The sequence below is a fragment of the Lucilia cuprina genome, chromosome 5 (genome assembly GCF_022045245.1).
Source record: "Lucilia cuprina isolate Lc7/37 chromosome 5, ASM2204524v1, whole genome shotgun sequence".
Lineage (NCBI taxonomy): Eukaryota > Metazoa > Arthropoda > Insecta > Diptera > Calliphoridae > Lucilia > Lucilia cuprina.
The window spans coordinates 45,006,539-45,016,211 of record NC_060953.1 but is presented as its reverse complement, the minus strand read 5'-3'; positions in this window follow the sequence as shown (position 1 = coordinate 45,016,211).

The window sequence follows — 9,673 nt, the reverse complement described above, 5'->3', positions numbered from 1 at the left end:
TCTCACGAAAGTGAGAGGTATAATAATATTTAAAAAATTTATTGCCAAATTTTTACTTAAAATATAAGCAATTATAATTAGTAGTTTCTGTCTTAAAAAAATAATTGTAATCGCCTATTTATTTTTACACATTTCACCAGAAAAAAAACCTACTCTCCATACAATTAACTATTTCCTTAAACAACTTACGCATCTCACTTTTAAAAGTCACCTCCCACTCTCTCCTAATTCTCTTAACAGTTAACTTCATTTCACTAAAAAGCTTTTAGTACATGCATACTCATCATTATTCTTTTTGCATTTCTTTTAATTCATTCAGTTCACGCGCAATTTTCACACGGTTCGGTTCTTTAACAAAAGTGTCTTAAGAAATTTATTAAATTCATTGGGAAATAATTAAGTTTTTGTTAATATTTTTACATAAATCTATTAGTTAACTGTTATTAAACATTTGTGTGTAAAAATTTTGTTAAAAAGTTTTCTTTAAATATTCGAAAAAAGTGTGTAAAGTTGTGGACAAATTGTGAAAATTCTAACGCCGGTCGTTGTTTTCTTTTTGTTGTGGCCATTCGTTGTGTTTACAAACAACAGTTGGTTGGTTGTGTGAATGTGTGTGTTAGTGCTTTGCAAAATAGCAAAGAGTCAGCAAATGTTTTAAGAGAAAATAAGGAAAAGGAAATCATATAAATAAAGAGAATTCTTTTAGATATTTATTTAAACAAATTTTAATGTATCGAGTAAATAAACAAACTGAAAATATAATTTATGTAGTAAGTTCATAAAAGCAAAGAGAATTTGTTAAATATTTTATTTATATTCTTTTTAAATTTTTCAAAAATTTTCTTCAAAAAAAAAAAAAAAAAAAAAAAAGATAATATTTTTTTTTATAAATTTTACAGCATTTTTAAATTCCTTCACCTTAAGAAAAAAACTTCTGATTAATGATATTTCTATATTTTTTAAAAAATTATTTATATTATTTTGTAAAATTTTCAACATTCATCCATAGAAATATTTTAGGAAACGGGATAATTGTTTAATGATACTTATATGTTTAACAATATACAGTTAAAGTATCCATTAAAAGTGTGTTTTTGAGTTGGCAATCAAATTCCAATTAATAATCAGATTAGTAAATCTGAAAAGAAAATTGATTTTGATCTTAATTCAAAAAAAGATAATTATGAATGTAATATGAAAATTTATGAAAACTTAAATTTAAAACAAAACAAGTAAGAGTTCTATATTCGGCTGTGCCGAATCTTATATACCCATCACCATGGTGTGGTAAAACAAAAATCGGTACCAAAAAACGCTTCGTTCAAATCACTTACTTCGGGCTGAACATACTTAATTTCATGTTTCTAGATTATAGAAAATTCAAAAAGTACCTTAAAAAATACATAAATAAAATTCCAATAAGTTCACTTTTTCCGGTTCTCACCTAATTCCGACTTAACATACCTAATATGTTTCTAGGTTTAATATTATAGGAAATTCAAAAAGTACCTTTTGCTGAACGAAAAAGTACCAAAAAAATTCCCATCGATTTGTTCTCGCCTAATTTGGTTTCTACGTAATTAATTTCATGTTTCTAAGTTCATTATTATAGAATACTCAAAAAATACCTTTTGAAAAACGAACAAGTAAGAGTGTTATATTCGGCCATGCCGAATCTTATATACCCACCATCAAATCATTCATGTTTATGTAGAATTTTACTGATGTACTTACATTTTTGGGTCAGTAATATGTCTTAAAGTCATTTTCAGAAGGGGACCTTGGTAAGGTCAATTATAAATTCATTTTCGTTAAATTTATGAAAATGATTTTGTTTCCTATAAAACTTTTTTATGTCGAATTTTATTGCTTTATATATATGTTATGAGCAGATATGTTATGAGCAGATATGATCATACATCTCTTAGCGATAAAGTTATTTTCTGGGGGCATTATAATAGGGATAGGAGAAAACGTGAACCGTTATTCTTACTTTCAGTAAGGATCGATCCTTATAAAATTTGATAGGGAGATTTTGGCTCGCACGAAACTTGTGTATGTAGAATTTTGTAGTAATGAGCGTTGAATTCGTTGTCTAAAGGGCACATTATTAGGGGGTTACATAATAATGGACTCATCATATAATAATGGACTCATTTAAGAAAATGATTTTAGTTCCCATAAAACTTTTATATGTCGAATATTATTGTTATATATATGCTTCTTAAGGTAGATATGAGCATTAAAGTCGTTTTCTGAAAGGGACCTTATAGGTGGGATAGGGTCAATTATGTATAAGGTCAATTATCCTTATAAAATTCTACAAAGAGATTTATGAGACCATAAAACATGTTTGTGCCGAATTTCACCGCTATTGATGCTTCTCTTAGCCAGTTATGAGCGACAAAGTCAATTTCTGAAGGGGTCTTTATATGGGGGGTAGGGTCAATTATGGACCGATCCTTATGAAATTCTATGAACTGATTTATGTCCCTATAAAACATGTTTGTGTCGAATTTCACTGCTATTGATGCTTCTCTTAGCCAGTTATTGGCGATAAAGTCATTTTCTGAAGGGGACTTTATATGGGGGGTAGGGTCAATTATGAACCGATCCTTATAAAATTCTACGAAAAGATTTATGTCCCCATAAAACATCTTTGTGCCAAATTACACCGCTATTGATGCTTCTGTTAGTCAGTTGTGAGCGATAAAGTCATTTTCTGAAGGGTACTTTGTATGGGGGGTAGGGTCAATTATGGACCGATCCTTATGAAATTCTATGAAAGGATTTATGTCCCCATAAAACATGTTTGTGCCGAATTACAGCACTATTGATGCTTTTGTTAGTCAGTTATTGGCGATAATATAATTTTCTAAAGGAGGTCTTATATGGGGGCTAGGAGAAATCGTGGTCCGATATTGCCCATTTTCAATACCAAACAAACTGGATCAACTATAAGTATCTGTGCAAAATTTCAGCTCGCTAGCTACTTCCGTTTGGACTCTATCGTGTTTTCAACAGTTGGTACTTTTTCGTTCTTCAAAAGGTACAAAAGGCTTTAAACACATCATGGTGAAGGGTATATAAGATTCGGCACAGCCGAATATAGAACTCTTACTTGTTAAGTTATTACTTTGAAATTAAATTTTGAAGTTTAATAATATTTTCTACTTTAGATTGCTAAAATCACATTTTATATTAATATTTGAAGGGCCACCAAAAAAATTGAGTAAACCGACATTTAAGTTTAAAAAAATTAGATTTTCTAAATTTGTACTTTGAATACGCTTAATAGTCATAAAAATTATATTTCTCGAGATTTTTTAGTATAAATGATACTTGTCTTACTTTTTTTATCACAGCAACATAAAAAATTACTATTCCCCTTTTATCTTTATTATTTTTAAGGAATTTTTTATAATGTTTGAAAAATACGCCACATATATTTATATCGAGTTTATGAAATATTATTTTTTACAAATTATTTAATTGAATTTAATATAATATACTAAAAATCTTTTTAGTATATTATGGTAAATTCAGTCTCAAAAGTACATAAAATCAATTTTACAACTAAATAGTATATTTTTAATAAATTGATTGCCAATTTTTTTACATGAAATATAAGGAATTAAAAGTATTTAAATATATAGGGCCTTATGCAAAAGCGAGTATTAAAGTTAACAATGGTTTACTGCACACTTTTTCCATATAAAAACAGGTTTAAACAACCATTGTTAACTTAGTAATCGTTTTTGCATAAGGCGGTTAGTATTTATCAAATATTTATCAGTATAGCATTCCCATTTCTGACATAATTAAAGAATTGTAATCACCTATTAATTTGCATATATTTCACACAAACAATACTCTCCATACAATTAACTATTTCCCTAAACAACTTACGCATCTCCTTCTTTTAATAGTCACCTCCCACCTCCTTCTAACTCTCTTTCAAGTTAACTACTTTTTACTTAAAAGCTTTTAATACACGCATACTCATCATTATTCTTTTTGCATTTCTTTTAATCAATTCAGTTCACGCGCAATTTTCACACGGTTCGGTTGTTTAACAAAAGTGTCTTAAGAAAATTATTAATTTCATTGGGAAATAATTAAGTTTTTGTTAATATTTTTGCATAAATCTATTAGTAAACTGTTATTAAACATTTGTGTGTAAAAATTTTGTTGAAAAGTTTTCTTTAAATATTAGAAAAAAGTGTGTAAAGTTGTTGAAAAATTGTGAAAATTCTAACGCCGGTCGTTGTTTTCTTTTTGTTGTGGCCGTTCGTTGTTTGTGTAAGTGTTGATGTATTGCAAAATAGTAAAGAGGCAGCAAATGTTTTAAGAGAAAATAAGGAAAAGGAAATTATATACATGAAGAGAATTCCATTTGATATTTATTGAAAAAAAGTTTAGCGTATCGAGTAAATAAACAAACTGAAAACATAATTTAGTAAGTTGGTAAAACTAAAAATAATTTTGTCCCTGTTTTAAATTTTTAGTATTATTTAATTTTTTAAATTTTTTATTATTGTTGCAATTTGTAACTCTACTGATTATACTTATGTGCATTAAAGCATTTATCGATGTTTTAATTATTATATTTTAAATGCTCTAACAAAAAGTAGTATGTGTTTCAAATTATTTTGATTTATCATAAAAATCATAAAAACCAATATTATATTATTTTATTTACACTATTTAATATAATATCGTAAAAAATTGATTATCTCCCACCTTTTGGTATACTCATCAACTTAAAATCACTTTATGGGTCGATTTAATCTCGTCCGTCCGTCCTTCCGTTAATATTACTTGCGATATTTACATGAAAAAAAACGAAGTAGACTTTAATTCACATACCGATTTTTATGAAATTTTTGTGATATAAATGATTTAATAAGAATTAAATAAAAATAAATAAGAAAAAATAATTAGAAAACAATTGTAATAATATCAAAAGTGGTACGACTAACAATATATATACATATAATATATATGTATATGTCGGAACTTTTTTGTTCTTTAACTGATACTTTGAATTTTATGAATTTTATGTTTTATTTTTTGTAACACATCGAAATATTGGTCATGGACCCACAAAAGTATATATATTCTAGGTCCTCATTAAATTCTAAAACGACCTAGCCATGTCTGTCCGTCTGTCTGTTGAAAGAACGATAGAGTATGAATAGAAAGAGCTAGAGGGTTGAAATTTCACATAAATATTTCTTATATGTAAGGTTTGTTTGGTATTGAAAATGTACAATATCGGTCCACGTTTTTGAATGGCCCCCATGCTTTAACTCGTTTAAAAATACAATTGTATTTCGATGTAATTTGACATAAGTAAGTTTCTTATGATCCAAAATATTTTCGAGATTAGGATAATAATAAGGTTAAAAAACCTTGTTATTATTTAAAACTATTTTAATTATTTATTGCCAAATTTGTATACCAATTACAATTAGTATTTACTAAATATTTGTTAGATAAGCATTTCCATCCCTGTCGTAAATAAATAAATGTAATAACCTATTTATTAATTTTTACACATTTCACACAAACCTTATTCTGCATACAATCAACTATTTCCTTAAATAACTTACGCATCTCACTTTCAAAAGCCACCTCACCCACTCTCTCCTAATTCTCTTCATTTAACTAAATAGCTTTTAGTACATGCATCATTGTTGTTCTTTTAATCCATTCAGTTCACGCGCAATTTTCACACGGTTCGGTTGTTTAACAAAAGTGTCTTAAGAAAATTATTAAATTCATTGGGAAATAATTAAGTTTTTGTTAATATTTTTGCATAAATTTATTAACAAAGTGTTATTAAACATTTGTGTGTAAAAATTTTGTTAAAAAGTCTTCTTTAAATATTAGAAAAAAGTGTGTAAAGTTGTGGACAAATTGTGACGCCGGACGTTGTTTTGCTTTTTGTTGTGGTCATTCGTTGTGTTTGCAACAACAGTTGGTTGTATGTTTGTGGGGTGAGTGTATGTGTTAGTGCATTGCCAAATAGTAAAGAGGGAGCAAAGGTTTTAAGAGAAATTAAGAACAAGGAAATTATATAAAAAAGAACATTTGGACTTATTGAACACTTATTCCTAAAACTATGTACATATTTAAAATCGGTATAATTGTTTTATTTAACAATCGTGTTTAACTATATAGATAATTTTTAAAGAAAATATTGTGTTCTAGATTTTGTTTAAAAATATGTTTGCTTTTACGCTATTGAATAGAGAATTTAACAATTTTGTTTAAACTGATAACTTCTTTTGTTAAGGATAGATCCTTTTCAATATATTCACTCGATATTTATGTTTAAAAAGTTCATTTTTAGTTTTTTCGGATTTTTTTTTAACAAAATATAGTTTATATCCATTTACTTATAAAAAGCACCAAATATCGAAATAGAACCTTTCAATAAAACACGATGTGTATTGTTGGAAATATGAGGTTACAAAATTTTAGTCTGATATACCTAACAACTCGAATTTCTATATCTATATTACACTTTTTATTACAAATCTACAAGTTATTAATAGCTTAAGGACGGTATTTCGAAATTAAATTTTGCTGTTTTATTTTCTAGATTAGATTGCTTTTCTTCATAAATAAATTAATATTTGGACTATTTATTTTTCCCCTTTTAATATATGGTTTACTGAAAACCCTTTTCTTCATAATAATTGAAATTTTTAGTACAGATCCACAATGCTATAATTGAACAATTGTAATCACCCAGTAAATTTAATATATTTCACACAAACAAAATACTCTCCATACAATTAACTATTTCCCTAAACAACTTACGCATCTCCTTCTTTTAATAGTCACCTCCCACCTCCTTCTAACTCTCTTTCAAGTTAACTACCTTTTACTTAAAAGCTTTTAATACACGCATACTCATCATTATTCTTTTTGCATTTCTTTTAATCAATTCAGTTCACGCGCAATTTTCACACGGTTCGGTTGTTTAACAAAAGTGTCTTAAGAAAATTATTAAATTCATTGGGAAATAATTAAGTTTTTGTTAATATTTTTGCATAAATCTATTAGTAAACTGTTATTAAACATTCGTGTGTAAAAATTTTGTTAAAAAGTTTTCTTTAAATATTCGAAAAAAGTGTGTAAAGTTGTGAACAAATTGTGGAAATTCTAACTCCAGTCGTTGTTTCGTTTTGTTGTGGCCGTTCTTTGTGTTTACAACAACACTTGGTTGTTTGGGTAAGTGTTGGTGTATTGCAAAATAGTAAAGAGCAGCAAATGATTTAAGAGAAAATAAGGAAAAGGAAATTATATAAATGAAGAGATTTCTGTCGAATACATAAACAAACTGAAAACATAATTTATGTGATGTTTCTAAATAACGTGTGAGTAGTTTGAGTTAAAATTTTACTTGTATTTTGTTTTTGTTACAATAACAAAATACAAGTAAAATTTGTGCTCAAACTACTCGCTCGGTATCTAGAAAAAGCACGTTAGTAAGTTCGTAAAACTAAAAAGAATTTTGTCCCTGTTTTAAATTTTTAGTATTATTTATTTTTTTTTAATTTTTTTTATTGTTGCAATTTGTAACTCTACTGGTTATACTTATGTACACTAAAGCATTTATTGATTTCTTAATTATTATATTTTAAATGCTCTAACAAAAAGTCCTATGTGTTATAAATTATATTGATTTAAATCATAAAAACCCCATTATATTATTTTATTTCCACTATTTAATATAATATCGTAAATAAAGGATCATCTCCCACCTTTTGGTATACTCATGAACTTAAAATCACTTTATGGGTCGATTTAATCTCGTGCGACCTTCCGTTAATATTACTTGCGATATTTATATGAAAAAAACAAAGTAGACTTTATTTCACATACCGATTTTTATGCAATTTTATGAGACTGGTCTAGGTATTTGATAGATTAAGTCCACCAAATAAAATTTCAAATTAAAATTTTGCATAGACTGATGAAATGCTAATAAGCGTAAATTTTAAAATAAATGATTTAATAAGAATTTGTTGCTAATTTATCTTTATTAGTGTTAAACTAATTGATATTTGGAAATAACAAGAAAATAATTCTAAAACAATCCGGCAAAATAATCTTGAATTCTCTACAAAAGTTGTAATAATAGCCAAAGTGCAACGATGAACAATAAAATATATATATGCAAAGATTTGATACATATGACCTTTGACTTCCATTATCACATTCGGACCACGATTTTCAGTTATTTATTTATATTGTGTAGATGACGCTATATATCTGTTTTTATATTACCATATTAAATTTTCCATTTTGGTCAATTTGTCTTTTTATTTAGATAGATTACGTTTGCTGGTTTTATGGATGTAATACTGACATCTGCTGCATAGTAATATAATTGGTCAAACATATACCCCTTAAAGTCCTAAACTCAAATTTCGAATGTAATCTTCAAATTTATGGATTTTTTTTTTTTGAATTGCGCTAAAAGGCCTTAAAAATTTGGTTATTTTTCAAAATACATATTAAACTGAAACTGAAAAGATACATATTTTTCTAAAGCAACACGATATAAGTATCCTGATTTTATACTTTTCTGAAAACTTTGTTAAAACCCACATAGTACTAATATTCAAAAGTGGCGTTCTTCTTTGTTAAATATTTTGTTTATATTCATTTTAAAATTTTAAAATTTTTTTTAGAAACAAACACTCATCCGCTGTAAAAGGAAAAATCTAATATTTTTTTTTTTTGTAAATTTTAAAACATTTTAAAATGTCTTCACCTTTAGAAGAAATGAAAGTTTTCTGAATAAAGAAATCTCTATATATATTTTTTTAAATTGCTTTGTATTATATTATTTTATATAATTTTCAACACTAATCCATTGAAATATTTTCGGAATCAGGATAATTCCTTAACGATAATGTGTGTTTTTAAATTAAGCTTATCAATTTAGAATGCTTAACTTGGATTAATAAAACCTTATTATTATTTAACAAGTAAGAGTTCTATATACGGCTGTGCCGAAACTTATATACCCTTCACCATGATGTGTTAAAAAACAGTGATTACGAATTTTATTACAAAAAATCAAAAAATACCAATTGTAGCCCATTTCTTCATATTTATAGGTTCAATATTATAGGTTCAATATTATAGAAATTTTAAAAAGTACCTTTTGAAGAACGAAAAAGTACCAAAAACTTCCCTTTTATGGGTTCCCACTTGATCCAGGCTCTACATAATGTTTCTAGGTTCAATATTATAGAAAATTCAAAAAAGTACCTTATATAGAACGAAAAAGTAACGAAAAGTCCCTTTTTATAGGTTCTTACCTAGTCAAGGTCCTACATTCTAAATTTCATGTTTCTAGGTTCAATACAATAGAAAATTCAAAAAAGTACCTTATGTAGAACGAAAAAGTACCAAAAAGTCCCCTTTAATGTGTTCTCATCTTATCCGGGCTCAACGTACTTAATTTCATGTTTCTAGCCAATAACAACGTAACGTAACGTCATATTCATTCTTTGATTTGTGTTTATAAACAAGGAATCACAATAACAAAAAATTTACCGTTTGATACTGTGTTTTGTTTTTGTTTGTTTATTGTTTTGTACAAGCATGCACGAAAATTGTAAATTTTTCATGAAATTTTCAGAGG